General features: G+C 35.5%; 1 protein-coding gene across 3 annotated transcripts in view; it reads left to right on the forward strand.

Moving 5' to 3' along the window:
- Positions 1-19,114, forward strand: part of UBE2E3 (ubiquitin conjugating enzyme E2 E3) — an 87,206-nt gene that overhangs the window by 35,583 nt on the left and 32,509 nt on the right. The window lies entirely within an intron of this gene.

The raw sequence follows: 19,114 nt of genomic DNA on the forward strand, positions 1-19,114 counted from the left end.
AGTTTATCATTATAACATGTTTATAGTTATGAATTTAGAGATACTGGTAAACACTGACATTTTTCATTGAATATTTCTGGAGTACTTACTATGCATTAGCCATTACTTGGTGTCCAGCATGTAACAGTGAACAAATGAGGCTTTGTCTCAATGCATATTCTCTCTTATTTAGGAAGCCACATGCATTATTTTTGTTTAAATTGCAAATATGTTAAATATAACAAAGAAAAAATACTAAGTGTTATGATAGTGTACCAGAAGTGTTGTGTTAATATATTGCTACTCAATAAATTGCCCCTAACTTAGTAGGCCAAAATAGGAAACCGTATTATCTTATACTTTGTATGAGTCAGGAATTTGGGACAGGATTAACTGAGTGATTCTGCTTCAAGATCTTCCACCACGTTGCCATCATGGTATCAGCAGGCTATAGTTATCTGCAGTCTTGATTAGATTAGAGGATCCATTTTCTCCATGGCTCACTCACATAGCTATTGGCAGGAGGTCTCAGTTCCTCACTGTCTGTTGGCAGGAAGCCTTAGTTTTTCGCCACATAAGCCTCTTCATAGGTTGCACAAATGTCCTCATAATATAGAGCTAACTGCCTCAGAATAAGCACTGGGACTGGGGCAAGCATTCTGAGAGAAAGATTGAGTGAGAGAGAGAGAGGACTAGGTGGAAGCCTCCTTCGCTTTTGTGATCTAGCCTTGGAACTCATACAGCATCACTTCTGTATTCTGTTTATCAAGTTAGTTCTAGAGTTCCACCTAAATTCAAAAGAGGAGAGATAGACCATGCCTTTTAATGGGGAATGACAAGGTCCTAGAAAAGCATTTGCACCAAAAGTATTGATGTGGTCATTTTTAGAAAATGTAATCTGCTGTGGAAGGGAGAACAAGAGGAGATGTTAGCAGATCTGTTAACATGCTTCTAGTGGTTCAGGAGAGGTGATGATGGTGCCAGGAGAGATGGAGAGAAGTGGATACCTGTAGGAGATATGCCAGAAGATGGAAAGAAACCTGTGATTGGAAAGGTGTGTATAGTGAAGGAGATGGGATGTGAGGTATGACTCCCGTGTTTCTGATAGGAGCAATCAAGTGAAGGTGGTGCTATATCTGGGTAGGGAAGCCTGGATAAAGGCCAAAGTGGGTATGGAGTTTTGGTTTGGTTTTTGTTTTTAGTGGTTGTGGTTGTGGTGGGTTAAGTTACTGAGAAGATTCTTAGTTCATTTCTGAATAAACTGAATTTGAGTTACATGAGAAATATTCAGTGGAAATGGAAAGTGGCTAGTCTAGCTCAGAGAAGCAGTCTGGGCTGGACATAATTATGTGAGAATTTCAGGTATATAGGTGGCAATTTTAGGAGTGTAGGTATTGATAAAGTTTACTTAGGTGAATATAGACTGAGAAGATAAATTTTAAAAAGAGCTCTAAGGAATACCATCTTTTAATGGTTGATTAGAGGAGGGTAATCAGCAAGTGAGGCTGAGAAAGAGTGGCCTGAGAAGTAGGAGGAAAACCAAGAAGGTATGTGTCAAGGAAACCTAAGGAGCATTGTCTTTCAAGGGTGTATCAAAGTCAAGTAAATTGAGGATTGAATAATGTTTAGTGGATTTGACTCTTGAGGTGACTTTAGCAAAATTGTTTTTGAAGAATGTTGTGGTGAGGACAAATTGGAATAGCATGAAAAGTTGGGTGGGAAAGAAGGCAATGGAGGTGCTAGGTGAGGCAACTCTTAAGTTGAGTCACTGTTGGGAGAAGAGGGACTAAGGCCAGTAGCTGCAGAGGAAAAACAAGTAAAGAGATTTTTTAATATGAAAATTTTCCTTATTTATTTATTTATTTATTATATTTCATATAATTTTCATTTGTGATACTTTTTATTTGACAGAGAAAGGGGGAGAGAGCACAAGCAGGGAGAAGCAGGGAGCTAGAGGGAGAAGGAGGCTCCTGCTGAGCAGAGTCCAACATGAGGCTTGATCCCAGGACCCTAAGATCATGACCTGAGCTGAAGGCAGATGCTTTTTTTTTTTTTTTTTTTTTTTTTTTGTGAACAAGAACAAAAAAAATTTCCCTTTTTAAAATGGAAGGAGCAGGCTTGGTACCTTTCAATGTTTAAGGATCAAGAGGGAGAGAAAAATCAGGGCAGAAGTATATATATATGTTGTCAACTTAGTTTAAAGGGGCATACAAAAGGATACTTAAAAATTGAAATAAGGTATTTATGGAGCCACTCCTGCTTATGGCCACAGTTAGCCATTTTCAAAATCAAATTTTTACTTAGCTTTATTTTATCATGTAGCTTGTATGTGTTCTTCACAAACTAAATTGGGTTTTGTTTGTTTGTTTGTTTCCAGTAAATCTGGAACATTTGTCAATAACTTCAGTATTTATTGAAATAAATCAGGAATAGATGGTACTTGGTGGGCTTTTGCAATAAATATGAGTAAAGGTAAAGGATTTTATTTTTTAGAAAACCAAGTTGTGAAGTAAATGGTAAAGTATAATCTTGTGGAAACAAACTAGTGGCAGTGTTAAACGATATTGTCTGCATTGCTTGGAAAAATAAACAATTTCCATTAAAAGATAAAGGCAAAACTACTTTTTACTTTGAATTTATCATTTCAACAGGATAAGAATTGGTAAAAACAAGCTACTTGGCTTAGGAAGTCCCCAGGAAATAATAGACATTTAAAAAACAGATGCTACAATTTCCATCAACAGTGAATGGTAACAAAAAATTGGCAAGTACTTAATGTAAAGTAGTCTGAAATGGGTATAATCACTAAGCAATCACTTGTTCCTTGCCCCCATGTTCTAGAGATGAGACTTAGAGAAATTACAGCTAACTATATACTGTAAGAGCCCAGGTAGGAATTGGGTCCTCTTCTCACCCTGTTGAGAATGTTGTATAACACCATGGAGCATGTTAGAGCTATGAAAATTGGATTGGGGTAATTGAGTGAAGATTAAAATATGTCCAATTAGCCTAGTTTTATCAAGTTGCAGGAATTATTAGGAAGTAAAAAATACCTGCATACTGCCTCTGGCATTCATATGCAGGCTTTGAAATAAATGATAGTGAACAGTGAAACAGGTTCAGTGTTAGAGGAGCTGAATTTTAATCCTCACTTTGCTACCAATTTAGCTGCACAAACCTGGGTACGACCTATAACTTTTCTGTTTGTCAGTAAAATGGCGGAGTTGGAGACAGGGCTATGAAAAAACTCAAATTATTAAGCAGCATCTGTGTGACAAGCATAGTGTCATTTTCTTAAAACTTTCTCATTTAATCCTTATAGCCATCCCATGAAGCTTCCCACGTTAGCTCCATTTTACAGATGAGGCTAGGTAACTTGAAAAGTGTTAAAGGTATAATACCCACCCAAGTCTGTTGACTCCCAAACTGATACTTTTTAAACAGCATCAGTGTGTCACAAACTTCATTCATTTTTATACTTCTTTTTTTTTTTTAAAGAGGGAGAGGGTCAGGAAAGGAAGAGAGAAAACCTTGAGCAGGCTCCACGCCCAGTGTAGAGCCTGACACAGGTCTTGATCTCACAACACTGAGGTCATGATCTAAGCCAAAATCAGAAGTCAGACACTTAACCGATTGAGCCACCCCGGTGCCCCTTTTTTGTACCATTTTAAAAAACTGTTGTGTTATCAGTGTGTCACTATTGCTGTTATTTATTTGATATTTTTCTTTAAATCTGTATTCACATATATTTTTAAAATATTTATTTATTTGAGGGGTGGGGAGCGAGCGCACAAGCAGGGGGAGCTGCTGGCAGAAGGAGAAGGAGCAGCAGGCTGCAGGGGGCCCGAAGTGGGACTTGATACCAGAAGACTCTGGGATCATGACCTGAGCTGAAGGCAGACACTTAACTGACTGAGCTACCCAGGTGACCCTGTATTCACATATATATATATATATATATTTTTTATTTGTTAGAGAGAGAGAGAGAGTGAGCGAGCGAGCGAGCACAGGCAGACAGAGTAGTAGGCAGAGGCAGAGGGAGAAGCAGGCTCCCTGCCAAGCAAGGACCCCAATGTAGGACTCGATCCCAGGATGCTGGGATCATGACCTGAGCCGAAGGCAGCTGCTTAACCAACTGAGCCACCCAGGCGTCCCTGTATTCACATATTTTAGTCAAATTTGTTTAAGAAGGAAACTGCTGGATAAATAAAATCAACACTAAACAAACTGATACGAAAGACTGAAAAGACAAGGAGCTCTCCCTCCTTCCATGGGGAAGAAATAAAAGGAAGAGAGGTAAGAGAGAAGATGAATGAAAAATAGGAAGATCCAAGCCCCCAGAGAGAAAGAAATCTCTTTGGTTAAAAGGCCAGGGGTTGGAAATGCCAGAACATTTCAGAAAAGTGGATTTGGGACTGGCGATTTCAATCCCATTTGAGAACTGTTATCACAGATAAGAAGATGGGAATATGTCAGGAACACCTGCATTTGATTTAAAACAGCTGGGGGTTAGGAGAGAAAGTTGGGCCAGGAATGGAATCTGGATTATCAGAGGGTCTGGAACCAAGAGGTTGGAACATTTCTTGGGAGAGGGGAGAAGGGTAGAGCTTGAAGGAGGGTCATAAGGACTGGGAGTTCAGATTAAAGCAGGGCAGTAGTCAGAGCTCTCCAGAAATTGAAGGAGCACTCAAGTGAAGGCTGAGGTCTTAGTGGGAGGCTCAGAAATGGAAGCTTAAAGATGGGTACATCTGAAGTTGGGACTCTAGAGATTGGGTCATGAGTGCCCCAGTTCTGGGAAATTTTCTCCAGAAGACTGTATATGGTAGTAAGTACACCACCCTTTTGGTAAGTATGATTACTTCTAGATTTGATTCCTCTGTCCCTTCTAGTTCTGGGTTCTCCCTTGACCTATTTTGTCAAGTACTTACTCTGTTCTGTTACATGTTTATTTAAAAACCGTGCTAAATAAAAGGTTTAAACATTTTAAAAATTTAAATAATACTTATATCTAGAATACTGCTATAGCTTGCTTTTTGTCTTTCAGTTCCCAACTAAAAAGGGGACTTTTGTAAGCAGGGGGTAGGAGGGGAATTAGTCTGTCTTTCTAAAGAGAGGGATTGATCTCAGAGACTAAGTGTCCTACTTCGGGTTTTCTGGGTCATAGGAATCCCATCTTTACTGTTGTCAACCATCATCTTCCAGTTCCCTCTGAGTTTGGTTTACTTTTTTTTCCATTGTCTTTCAATAGTATTTTTACTTTCTGCTTTCTCTTTCTACATATATGTTCACCTTAGTTGATTTTGTTGTTATTAAAGTCTTCACTTAGTTCTACATGAGGAGACTACCATGTTGACTGTGCTTTGGGCTCATTCATTCCTGTTGGACTTTGATTTTCTTTGCTCTTGGTATTTTGTCTGCCATCTTTTCTAAAATTGGTATTCTTGAACAACTAATTAAAAAATGTATGTTATAGTAGTACCTTATGCCACTAAAATCTAAAGAATACTATTTATGTTTAAAAATTCTGCCTCAGAAGAATGTATTCCGGTGTTGTTCATATGTACATAAATATACACATACCACATGTAAACACCCATATTTAAGCATGTGGTTAATATTTTTATCTGTATACATAAAATATTTGGCCTATGGGAAGATGTAGTGTGTAATATATATCTACAAGGGTGTTCTGTGTATATATACGTATACATAAGTACATATTTCAATGCAGAAGATTCATTCGTTGTTAGCTTTTGGGTCAAAGGACCTGGAGAATGTAGGTAGTTAAAACTGTATACCTTTCTTACTGCTGACACCTCTGAGTTTTGTTTCAATTTCTAATGTTTGTTCTTTTACTAGACCTTTTAATAAGCAGGCTCTGAAAAACTTGAAGAAGGAAGTAATTTTAATTGTAAGAGTTAGTTTAGTTGTAGGAGTTAGTCCTTGTTTTTCATTCTACCAGGATTCTTTGTATTTGATTTGATACAATGGTAATATCTCAATAAATTATCTAGAAAAGCTCATGCCTTTTTTATAGGAGAGAATTACTATCCTGATAAACAGTTATTTAGGCTAGGAGCAGAAGAGATCTAAATTCCCTGGTCTCAGATTTTTCATTGTAAAATGAGGAAGTTGGAAACTAAAATTCTGAAGTTCCTTGCTGCTCTAAAATTGGTAACATTTTGGGTCTGTGAAGTTCTTGGTTGGCAAACATTAAATCATGGAGCATGTTCAGCCAGTGCTCAAAATTTTCTGCCCGTTAATGTCACTCAGAAGCATATGAACTTTGCATTAATCTCTTTCCTTCCTACCAGTATAAACTTTCAGACTTTGAAAATACAGTGCACAGTGTCATTTTTAACTTACTGTTTCAGGTTGTTACTTCTGAAAACAGCATAGATTTTGTTTAATTTGCATTTTGAAGGAATAATAGCAACTACAGAACTCCAGGAGTTGGGAGCTTCATTTGTAATTATAGCACAATTTATTTTCATTGTAGGTCATAACGTACCAGAATTTTTCTTAAGTCTTTTTACTAGTAGTTGTTTTGTTTTGTTTTGTTTTGTTTTGTTTCGAAGGTTGATGTATTAGCTTCTTGGGCTCCAGTAACAAGGTACCCTGAACTGGATAGCTTTAAATATAAATTAATTGTCTCATGGTTCTGGGGGCCAAAAGTTCTCAGAGGCAAGGTATGGGCAGGGTCATGCTTCCTCTGAAACCTGTAGGGAAAAATCGTTCCTTGCCTCTTCTAACTTCTGGTCTTTGCTGACATTTCCTTGGCTTGTATATACATCATTCCAGTCTTTGCCTCCTTTGTCACATGGCCATCTTCTTGAAGGTAATTGTGTCTCTTCTCTTCTTATAAAGATAGAAGCCATATTAGATTAAGGGCCAGCCTTACTTACTTAGGATCTCAGCTTCTGCAGTGATTCTGTTTCTAAACATGGTCTCACTTTGAGGCACACTATAAGTTAGGACTTCAAAACATCTTTGGTGGGGGGCGGGGCCTGGAACATAATAATGTACTAAATAATAATGTACTAATAAATAATAATGTACTAAATAATAATGTACTAAACCCAGATTATTGTCCTTTTACTCTCTCATTTCCGAATTCTTTCAACACTGCTGCTACTACCTTTCCATCTGCTGAGCAAATGTTACTGAACTCTTTTGTTTCTGGCATCTAAGATCACATAGAAGCCCTAGTATAGATTCAGAGGAAATGTTTAAACTGGTTTTCATATAAAGCTGAGGGAAAGAAGGTGAACAGCTAGAAGTGGGTTTCATAGGTAATAATAATAAAAAAAAAATTAGGTAGTCATAAGAACTAGAAAATTTTAAATTCACCTTAACATATCAAGGAATTCCTTGATGGTAGTGTAAAATCTAGTGACATGGTTGTAGCTGATCGGGAGATTAAAGTTTTTATTAAATTTTTTGATTTCGAGAATGATAGAGTCAGAAAAAGAAAGGGGGGATTTTATTTTTCCTGTTTCATAGTATTTTATTTGGAAATGTTTAGGTATTTTAATGCATTTGAGGGGCCCCTGGTTAAGTTAAGTGTCTGCCTTTGCCTCAGGTCAGGGTCCTAGGATCAAGCCCCATATTAGGCTCCCTGCTTGCCAGGAAGCCTGCTTCTCCTTTTCCCACTCCCCCTGCTTCTGTTCCCTCTCTCACTGTGTCTCTCTCTGTCAAAGAAATAAATAAAAATCTTTAAAAAAATTAATTCATTTGAAATTAATGGAAGGGTTATTGCATACTTTGTCAACAATTTTATAGACTACTGTGCATAAAAAACAGTAATTATGTTGAGAAAGGTTGCTTAACGGGTACAGAAATATGGAGTAGATAATTGCTACAGCAATATACCAGTCTTTGTGGACTTGCATATATAATAACATAGTTAAAACTAAAAAACATGAGCTAAGTCAAGATTGTGGTGATTTTACTGGCAAACAAGATACTAATCCCAGTGGAATGTTGTTTTTTCTCTTGATATTATATATTCATTTAAATTCTACTTTCCTGTTCTTATCCAAGTTTTAAAAAATTAATTATTCAAGTAACTATAAATTGTTCTTAGAATTTTTCTTTTACATATGTAATGTATTAATATCTGTGGTCTTGGTACCTAGTAAAGTGATTTGGTGGTATTTGAACTGATATATTTCTTAATACTCTTTTAGATTAATTATTTCAGGGTGCCTGGGTGGCTCAGTTGGTTGGGTGACTGCCTTTGGCTTGGGTCATGATCCTGGAGTCCTGGGATCGAGTCCCGCATTGGGCTCCCTGCTTGGCGGGAATTCTGCTTCTCCCTCTGACCCTCCCCCTTCTCATGCTCTCTCTCTCTCTCTCAAATGAATGGATAAAATCTTAAAAATAGTATTAGAATCTAAATGGCAATCTGTATTGATATTTTCCAATTAATGTTTGCTATGGTAAATATACTATAAGTCTAGGAATCAGGGACCACTTTTTAAAAATGAATGTTTCATAGTTATCTGTTAGGAAATACAGACTTTTCAGTAAGACTCTTGAAAATATGATTAATTTTGCTAGCTCCGTTCATTTCAGGAAGATTTATTAGATGATTAGAAAAGGAAATTCATTTGATTTTAATTATTTGCAGTGGTTATGTTGCCCTGAACACTGAATTAGTGAACGCTGAACCATTGCTCCTAAGAGAAATACAGGATTATGTTCCTGTGAGCTTCTGGTTACACTTCATCAAGTCAATACATGATGTATGTTTCTGTTTAAAGACACCTTATTTACTAAATATTGTTAACTCATTAATACTGAATATGAATAACTCATCAATACTGAATACTGAATATATGGCAAGTGACACTATATAACTCATGGCTGAATGAATCTTTCTTACAGAACACATGTATTTTCTTGTAAGGCACACAAGAGCTTTCTTGCACTTTTAGGGACACTGCATAGCACTTCAGCCCTCAGCTTGGGGGCCATTTCAAACAGTGAAAAGCACAAAAAATGCAAAAATGTACTAAATAGACCATGAAAAGAGCAGTTGCTTACAGTATGAGAGCTGAAACAAGAAGGCAGAGTATTGCCTTATTCTACCTCAGCGGGGACTCAAATTTTCTGCCACTCTGCATATGCCTCCAATGACTGCACCATATACTGCTGATACTCATTTGGGTTATGTAAATACATTCAGGGGTAGGTGAACTCACAATTTCAAAATCTGGGGATGAATGAGGCTACTGTATACAGAACAGTGAAAGAATGAGTTATTAAGTTGTTACGGTTGGATTCAGATACTTTTTATCCTAATTTCCTAAATTTATGTTTGCAATAAACAGTACATCCTCTATCTTTTGTCTTCTAATTTCTCAGACAATATAGCCACAAAATCTCCATTATCATTGATATTTGTAACAAATAATGCAGTACCTTGCCCTTTTATTTGATGATAAGGAATCTGTGACTTAAAAGAATCCTGAATTGCTCCATGGTACCAGAAGAAGGATAGAGGACTTCGATCATTGTAGTGAAGGTGTAACATCCTTACACTACCTGATTCAGTAATAGCCCTGCTCTTTAAGTAACTCCACTCTTTCACACTCCAGGTGTTTCTGGGCATAAAAATCAGGGACATCCAGTATAGTAAAAGGGTTAAGAGCATGAACTATATCTTGATACCATCACTTACTTGATGTGTGAATTTAGGTCTGTTAAGTTCTTTGTGCCACCGGTTCTTTTATACGGTGAGGCTAATAATAGTATCTGCTTCATGATTTTGGTGGGAGAATGCAGTGAACTGACACATAGAACATACTTAAAATAATGCCCACCACTTAAGTTTTAGTGCTCAGTAAATGTTAGCTATCCCCATTAATATTATTATTCTTCTGAATTTAAGTAGACTCTTTTTATTTCTCCCTACCCCTTACTGTCAGGGGTGATAAAATAATTGAAAAATCTGTGTTTTATGATATTTCTCATATTTGCAACCTCTCCCAGCACTCATGTTTATCATTGATCTGATTGGTTATGCTCCTCCTCCCCATTTTTACTGTCATTGCAGGAGGTCACCTAAGAGATAAACATGTATATTTAGTCCTCCATTATGAGCCAAAAGTGAATACGGGACTTTAGTAATGGATCAACGAGGGATTTTTTTAAATACGTGCTAATATCTTCTTCTGTCTTCTTCCAAGATTCATCTTTTGACTGACTTGTTCTCAGAAAATGGTTGAGAGTGTATATGGAAGATTGATTCTTACAGTGAATTAAGGATTATGTTAAGACTTCATTAGGAAGAAGTGAGACTGTCCTTCGATCCTGCCAAACTATCCACATACCTTGTATGAAAAATAATCCAGAGAAGTGTTCAAAAAGGAAGGAAGATTTAATAATGTATTTTAAAAACTGAGTTTCAGTCATCATGCAATGAAAAAGCAATAAGTAGGTTAGGTCAAGCTCCAATAAAAAAGAATTCTAAAACTACAAATTACACTTTGAAATTTTTTTTTTTAAAGATTTTATTTATTTATTTATTTGACAGACAGAGATCACAAGTAGGCAGAGAGGCAGGCAGAGAGAGAGAGGAGGAAGCAAGGTCCCTGCAGAGCAGAGAGCCCGATGTGGGGCTCTATCCCAGGACCCTGGGATCATGACCTGAGCCGAAGGCAGAGGCTTTAACCCACTGAGCCACCCAGGTGCCCCTACACTTTGAAATTTTTTAAAATTTATTTTAAAACTTCACATTTTGTATATAATGATTTTGTAATGATGGAATTTGCGGTGTTCTGCTATGTAGATAAGAGTTAGTATAATCTGTTTTTCTCTCAGAATTTTATTATGAAAATATTTAAACATACAGCAAAGCTAAAAATTTTACAGTGACTACCTGTATGCCCACCATCTAGATTCTGTCGTTGAGTAATTTATTTTTATAAAGGTAATTTGGTATAGCAGTATTACAAATGAAAAACCATGCCCTCTAAAAAGCAAATATGTGAGGGGCGCCTCAGTGGCACAGTTGGTTGAGCTTACGACCCTTGGTTTTGGCTCAAGTTGTGATATCAAGATCTGAGATCTCAGGGTCTGAGGGCAGACTCCACGCTCAGTGCAGAGTTGGCTTGGGTTTCTCTCTACCTCTCCCTCCCCACGGCCCGCCTGTGAGCACGTGTGCACACTCTCTCAAATAATAAATCTATTTATTTATACAAATTAAACAATGACTGAGACACCCAATAAATAAATCTCTAAAAAAGAAAGAAAGAAAAAATATCTGACTAAAAAATCTTTAATAGTAATGAAAGGTCATTTGATTTTTTTTTAACTTACATAATTTGCTTGAATCGTAATTCAAATGTAGTAATTTCAAAAATGGGCTTTTCTGATAATATAGTTCCATATTATTTCATGTTAGCTCCATTAATAGAAGTCAAGTAATAGAATAATTGTCATGTTCCCACTGTCAGGATGGCCAATTAAAAAAAATAAATTGTTTGGGTATCTGGGTGGCTAAGTTGTTTAAGCCTCTGACTCTTGATCTCAGCTCAGGTCTTAATCTCAGGATCACAAGTTCAAGCCATTTGTTGGGCTCCATGCTGGGTGTGGAGCTTACTTTGAAAAAATTTATTAATAAAGAGTTTTAGAATCCTGCATAACCATTTCTTATGGTTTTAGTCACACATGGGTGGGTTGTGGGACCAAAGTTGAAGTATTCTTGGAGAATTAAAATTAATAAATAATTTTTAGGGACAACCGTGTTTAGAGGTACAGTTTTGGATTCAGTTTGGGTCTGGGCATTAGTCCACAAACCAGACCACTTTGCCCAATGTACTTGAATTCCTAACTGTTTTCACTAGCCTAGACACTCCTAAATAGAACAGAAATCCTGCTCTTGATAAAATAAAGACAGTGAAGTGAAGTGAATTTGTTTTCTGAATGTATTTTCCTTTTCATTACCAACATTTTATTTACAAATGAATGCACTTTTGCAGTGGCATTTTGTTGATTTTCTCAATGAAAATGTTATCTATTTTTGATAACTGTTTGATATTAAAATCTGTTCAGATTGGTAGGCAAGATAACTTTAATATCTTTCTCCAGTATTTATTGTGAAAATGGGTATAATTGCGTGGAATGTATGCGTTTAAAGGTATTCTTTAGAACAGTTGTCTAAGAGATACTTTTTTTTTAAAAAAATTATTTATTTATTTATTTTGAGAGAGAGAGATCACAAGTAGGCAGAGAGGCAGGCAGAGAGAGAGGGAAGCAGGCTCCCCACCAAGCGGAGAGCCCGATGTGGGGCTCGATCCCAGGACCCTGGGATCATGACCTGAGCCGAAGGCAGAGGCTTTAACCCACTGAGCCACCCAGGTGCCCCTTTTTAAATTTTAATTTAAATTTTAATTTTTTATTTTTTTTAAAGAACTAAGAGATACTTTTAATCATAGTTATTAAATACTACATGTCACTTTCTGGATTTAAGCAACAACCATGTTGTGTTATTGAACTTGTCTCAGAAATAATAGAAATACATGGTCATTATATTAAATTAATTCTGTATTTGAATCATATTATTGGCTATTAATAATCTTCCAGAATCAAATCCACATATATTAGGAGGAAAGAATCATTTTAGTGACAATCTGTTAGACTTAATAGAAAACAAAAAAGAAAAATTTGAGTTTACACCTTGTCTTCTGTAAGAGCAAGTCTGATGTCAATGTACAGCCCTTTCTTTTTTAAGACATTCTAAAATAGTTCAGTTTTTTTTTTTTTTTAAGATTTTATTTATTTATTTATTTGGCAGGGAGAGAGAGTACAAGTAGGGGGAACAGCAGAGGAAGAGGAAGAGGCAGGTTCCCCACTGAACAGGGGGCCCAGTGACTCGGGCTCTATCCCAGGACCCTGGGATCATGACCTGAGCCAAAGGGAGATGCTCAACCATCTGAGCCACCCAGGCACCCATAAGATAGTTCAGTTTTATATGGAAACAGTTTTCAAAAGAACAGGAAATGGACTTATGGAAATTGGCATGTAAACGTCCACTCACATTTTATCTAAAAGTGTACAGGTTATTTTTAGTGTTAAAAAAATGTTAAAATATGAGGGCTCCTGGGGGGATCAGTGGGTTAAAACCTCTGGTTTGGTTCGGGTCATGATTCCAGGGTTCTGGGATTGAGCCCCCCTGCATCAGGCTCTTGCTCAGTGGGGAGCCTGCTTCCTCTCTTTCTCCCTGCCTGCCTCTCCACCTACTTGTGATCTCTGCCTGTCAGATAAATAAATAAAATCTTTTAAAAAAGTTAAAATATGAATAATAGCAAGAAGTAATTTTATTTCATTAAGGGTGTCCATAGAATAGTTATTAAAATGGTGATAGAACTGAAGAGACTTGGTCATAGGCTCAAATGTGTTGGGGCAATGAATACTCAAATAGTTCTAATTGAAACAGCAGGAAAAACTAGAAAAAGCAAACTCAAACTCATGGAAGATTTATTTAAAAATTTGGAATATAGTGATTGAGGTTAATATTTTAGATATTTTCATTTAAACAGAAAAACAGGTTTTTAATATTGCAGATATAGAGTATACATTCTATAGATTGTTTTTGACATTTTATTCTAATCTGAATTTTTTTAATTTTAATTTTTAAATTTAAATTTAATTTTTAATTTTTTTTTAATGTAAGAATAAGCCTTAGGTAACTCCTTCAGTTAAATTCCCTGAAAAAACAACTCCAGACTCTCATAGAGCATTTGGATTCCTTTGGTTTCTATATCTTTTTTGTCCGAAGATGGGGAGAAGAAGGGTGTGTGTGTGTGTGTGTATGTTTTCTGTCAGCCAATTATTAGATCTTTCAGCCATTTTTTTATAATTCTGAGGGAATATGTCCTCTAAAAGTTGAGGAAAAAAAGAGGAAAAGCTGCATGTAATGAGCATTAGATAGAATAATTAGGGTTCTTCAAGTTGCAATAATGCCATTAATTTCAACGTTTGGCTCTGACCTTTTGGTAGATGAGATATATATGTCTTTTGCTTCAGCACTATAGTTGTGTTTAATTAAACCTGTGGCAATGGCAATGCTGGATGTATTGTACATATATTGTCAGCAAACTTATATTAGTTTGATACTGATTGAAATTCATGTCTAACTTTAGTCTGTGGACCATATGACATTTTATATACTTCTTTGGTTACTATAAAGATAAAGTTTATTAACAGTTACCCAGACAATTGAAATTTTAAATGTTTTGATTTTAATTTCACTAGTCAAATATCTTTGTCCATGAAGTTAATTGTTAGTAAGATTTGTGAACAAGATTTATATAGAATACTCAGACTTCTGATTTTATCTCTTACTGATTTTCACTACATTTAGGAATGTTCTTAATATTTGTTAAAAAATTATTTGTAATTTTTTTGGTCATCAGTACTACTTTAACATGGTATCTGCAACTTTTAAAATTAAAGGTTATATATTCTGTAACATGTGAATTTCAGATTTGTAACATACATGCTTGTGTGTATAAATTTTAAAATGAAAGGCAGACTATAACAAAAAGTGTGGGATTATAGTCATGGTATCCTTTTGGCTTTTCTGGGTAATATATTAGTAATTATATCATGGCCAGCTAAACCTCTTCTTTGAAATAAGAGACATGGTGAGCCATAATTAAAAATGCCAAATAAACTTGAAAAGGAGAACTGTTTGACCTGTTAAATGGAAAGATCTCACCAGGAATTCCTAGATGTCAAGTCATTTAATTTGGGGATCTAACTTAAAAATTTAAGAATTTGAAAAATAAGAATTCTTTTATGGGTAAAAGTTTTATTACTTGCACATCACTAAGGCTAGAGATTTTCTTTCTTTTATTTGAAGGTCTGAGGAAAAAAAACCTCATATGTAATTATGAGAAGCAGAAGAACTAAAGCATATTGCATCTTTTTCAGAAGTCTTTTAGACTGACAGAAAAGTCCAAGTTCTCTCTCTCTCTCTCTCATTTTTAAATACAGTGTTGAATTTGAATGTAGTTCAGCTAGGTTTTATTTTCTGTCCCCCACTTTAATATCACTGTAGCTCTACTTTCCTAGTCATTTCATTCTACAGAAAAGTATACTCTTTTATTTTGTTTTTAAGTATACTTTTAAATATTCATGCAGCACATAATGCATAGAAAAGAATAAGTGTAACATACTATGAACATAATAATAAAATAAACATTAATGACTCATCACTTAAGAACTGGAATAAATAATTGAATCTATTTATAATGTTCATCCTTATCCAGGCCTCTGCTTCCCCTCACCCTGATGAGATTTTTAAAAATTATTTCCTTACTATTTTTAAAATACAGGTTCTATGTATATTCCTGAACAGTAAATCTTTTGCTTATTTTTAAGCATTATATACTTGGGTATCATAATGTAACTAGATTTCTGCAGTCTTCTTGTCTGTCGTTTCTTTTAAAAAGTTAATGAGATATAATTGATGTGTAACCTTGTATTAGTTTCAAATTTATAACATAGTGATTCATTATATGTAGATATTGCAAAATGAACACCGCAGTAAGTCTAGTTAACATCGATAATTACAGATAATTAAAAATTTTATTTTTTTCTGATGAGAATCTTTAAGATTTCCTTTTTTAAATTAAATTAAAAATTGTTTTCAGTGATCTGTAATCCATTGTTTATGCACCACTCCCAGTGCTCCATGCAATACATGCCCTCCTTAATACCCACCACCAGGCTCACCCAACTCCCCACCTCCATCCCCTCCAAAACCCTCAGTTTGTTTCTCAGAGTCCGCAGTCTCTCATGGTTTATCTCCCCCTCCGATTTCTCCTATCTCACTTCTCCTCTCCATCTCCCAATGTCCTCCGTGTTATTCCTTATGCTCCACAAGTAAGTGAAACCATATGATAATTGACTCTCTCTGCTTGACTTACTTCACTCGCCTCTAAGATTTCCTTTGCTAACTTTCAAGTAGAAATATAATATTGGTAACTATAGTCACCATGCTGTATATTATGTGTCCAGGCTATCCATGTTGTTCCACATGGCAAGATTTCATTATTTACCAATGAGTAATATTCTATTGGATATATAAATCATATTTACTTTCTTCATCCATCTGTGGACAGTTAGTTTGCTTACATGTTTTGGCTCTTGTAAATAATGCTGTAATGAACATGAAGTTGGATATATCTACTCAAGTTAGTGTTTTCATTTCCTGCAGATAAATACCTAGAAGTGGAATTGCTGGCTCATATGGTAGTTGTATTTTTAATTTTTGAGAAACTTCTGTACTGTTTCTTGTAGGGGCTCTAGTAATTTTACATTACCACCAGTGGTGCACAAGGGTTTCCTTTTCTCCACATCCTCATTGTTATTTTTTTGTCTTTTTGATAATAACCATTCTAACAGGTGTAATGGTATCACCATTGTTTTCTTTTGCATTTCCCTGATTAGTATGGTGGGCATGTTTTCATATGCCTATTGGCCATTTGCCTGTCTTTGAAAAACTATATATTCAGATCCTCTGCCCATTTTTTCCTTCCTCCTTCCCTCCCCCTTTCCTTCCTTCCTTCTTTCTTTCTCTCTCTTTTCTTGGAATTTATTTACTTATTTTAGAGAGAGAGAGAGAGAGAGAGAGAACATGAGTGGGAGGAGGGGCAAAGGGAGAAGGATAAAAACAGACTACCTGCTGAGTGCAGAGCCAGATGTGTGGCTAGATTTCAGGACCCGGAGACAATGAACTGAGCTGAAATCAGGTTGGACACTCAACCAACTGAGCCACCCAGGTGCCTCTGCCCATTTTTAATTTAAAAAAATTTTTCGGGGGCGGGGGGCTTTTGAGTTGTATGAGTTCTTTATATATTTTGGATATTAACCTCTTAATTAGAGGAGTGATTTGCAAATATCCTCTCCCATTTAGTAGTTTGTCTTTTCATTTTGCTGATGGTTTCCTTTGCTCTCTGGAAGCTTTTAAGTTTTAGTCCCACTTCTTTATTTTTCTTTTCATTGCCCTTGCTATTGTGCCTGGTGTCAAGGAGTTTAGTGCCTGTGCTTTCTTTTAGAAGTTTAATGGTTTCTGGTCTTACCTTCAAGTCTTTAATCCATTTTGAGTTGATTTTTGTGGGTGGTGTAAGATAATGGAATGATTTCATTTTTTTTTTTGCATGTGTTTGTCCAGTTTTTCCAACACCATTTATTAAAGAGACTGTCCTTTCCCCCAATATATATGCTTGTCTCCTTTATTGTAAATGAATAGACTAAATATGCATGGGTTTATTTCTGGATTCCTTCTGTTCCAGTCATTTCATGTGTCTGTTTCTATGCCAATGCTGTACTATTTTGATTACTATAGCTTTCTAATAAAGTTCGAAATCAGGAAGTGTGAAGCCTCCAGCTTTGTTCATTTTTCTCAAGACTGCCTTGGCTACTTGGAATCTTTTGTAGTTACTCCATACAAATTTCAGGATTGTTTGTTCTGTTTCTATGAAAAATGTCATTGGAATTTTGATTGAGGTTTCATTGAATCTGTAGATTGCTTTGGGCAGTGTGGACATTTTGAGTCTTCTCCATGAGCATGTATTATCTTTATATTTATTTGTTTTTTCTGTTTCTTTCAGCATGTCTTAAAGTTTTTATTGTATAGGTCTTTCATCTTGGTTAAATTTATTCCTAGGTATTTTATTCTTTTTGATGCTATTATAAATGGAATTGTTTTCTTAATTTCTCTTTCTGCTACTTCATTATTGAATATAGAAACTCAGTTGATTTTTGTATATTGATTTTGTTTTCTGCAATTGAATTTACTTAGTTCAAATGGTTTTTTGGTATAGATAGTCTTTGGGGTTATCTGTATATATCATGCCATCTGCACACAAAGACAATTTAACTTCTTCCTTTCTGGTTTGGATCCCTTTTATTTATCTTGCCTACTTGTTCCAGCTAGGATTTTCAGTATGGTGTTGAATAAAAGTGTGGTGAGGGTAGTTAACCATTGTCGTATTTCTGATCATAGAGGAAAGCTTTTAGCTTTTCTTCATCAAGATTGAGTATGATGTTAGCCGTGGGCTTGTTATTATTAGCTTTATTCTGAGGTGCAATCTCTACCCACTTTGTTGAGAGTTTTGGTCATAAATGGATGTGGAGTTTTATCAAATTCTTTATCTCTTGAGATGATCATGATTTTTCTCCTTCATTTTGTTAATGTGGTGTATTGCGTTCATTGATTTGCATATACTGAACCATCCTTGCATTCCTGCAGTAAATCTAACCTGATCATGTTGTATGATCCTTTTAATGTATTATTGAATTTTGTTTGTTCATATCTTGTTGAGGATTTTTACATCTATACTCACCAGGATTATTGGCTTGTAATTTTCTTTTCTTGTGGTGTCCTTGTCTGGTTTTGATATCAGTAATGCTGGCCTCATAAAATGAGTTTGGAAGTGTTACTTTCTTTTCTTTGTTTTGGAAGTATTTGAGAAGGATTAGTACAAATTCTTTTTGTAAATGTTTGGTACCAGTCACCAGTGAACTCATCTGGTCCTGGACTTGTGTTTGTTGGGAGGTTTTTGATTACTAATCCAGTCTCCTTGGCAGTAATTGGTCTGTTCAGGTTTTTTATTTCTTCATGATTAAATCTTGGGTAGATTGTGTGTTTCTAGAAATTTACCTTCTTCTTTTCTTTGTTCAGTTTGTTGGTGCATAATTGTTAGTAGTGTCTTAGGATCCTTTGTGTTTCTGTGGTTTCAGTTGTTATATCTGCTGTTTCATTTCTAATTTTATTTATGAGTATGCTTTCTTTCTTGGTGAGTCTGGCTAAAGGTTTGTCTATTTTATCTTTTCAAAAAAATCAGCTCTTCATTTCAGTAATCTTTTCTTTGTCTTTTTAGTCCCTGTGTCATTTATTTTTGCTCTAACCTTTTTAATTGTTTTCTGGCTATTTGAAATTCCTTTTTTTTCCTTTCTTCTCTTGCTCTCTTTGTGATTTATTTCCTGTGGTGATATGCTTACATTCTTTTTCTCTTTATTTTTTGTGTATATACTATACGATTTTGCATTATGGTTACCATGAGGTTTTATGTTAAACAGCTTCTAACAATCCATTTTAAGTTGATAGCAACTTAAC

Source organism: Lontra canadensis, unplaced genomic scaffold, assembly GCF_010015895.1.
Source record: "Lontra canadensis isolate GAN:19392208 unplaced genomic scaffold, GSC_riverotter_1.0 scaffold11, whole genome shotgun sequence".
NCBI classification, from domain to species: Eukaryota; Metazoa; Chordata; class Mammalia; order Carnivora; family Mustelidae; genus Lontra; species Lontra canadensis.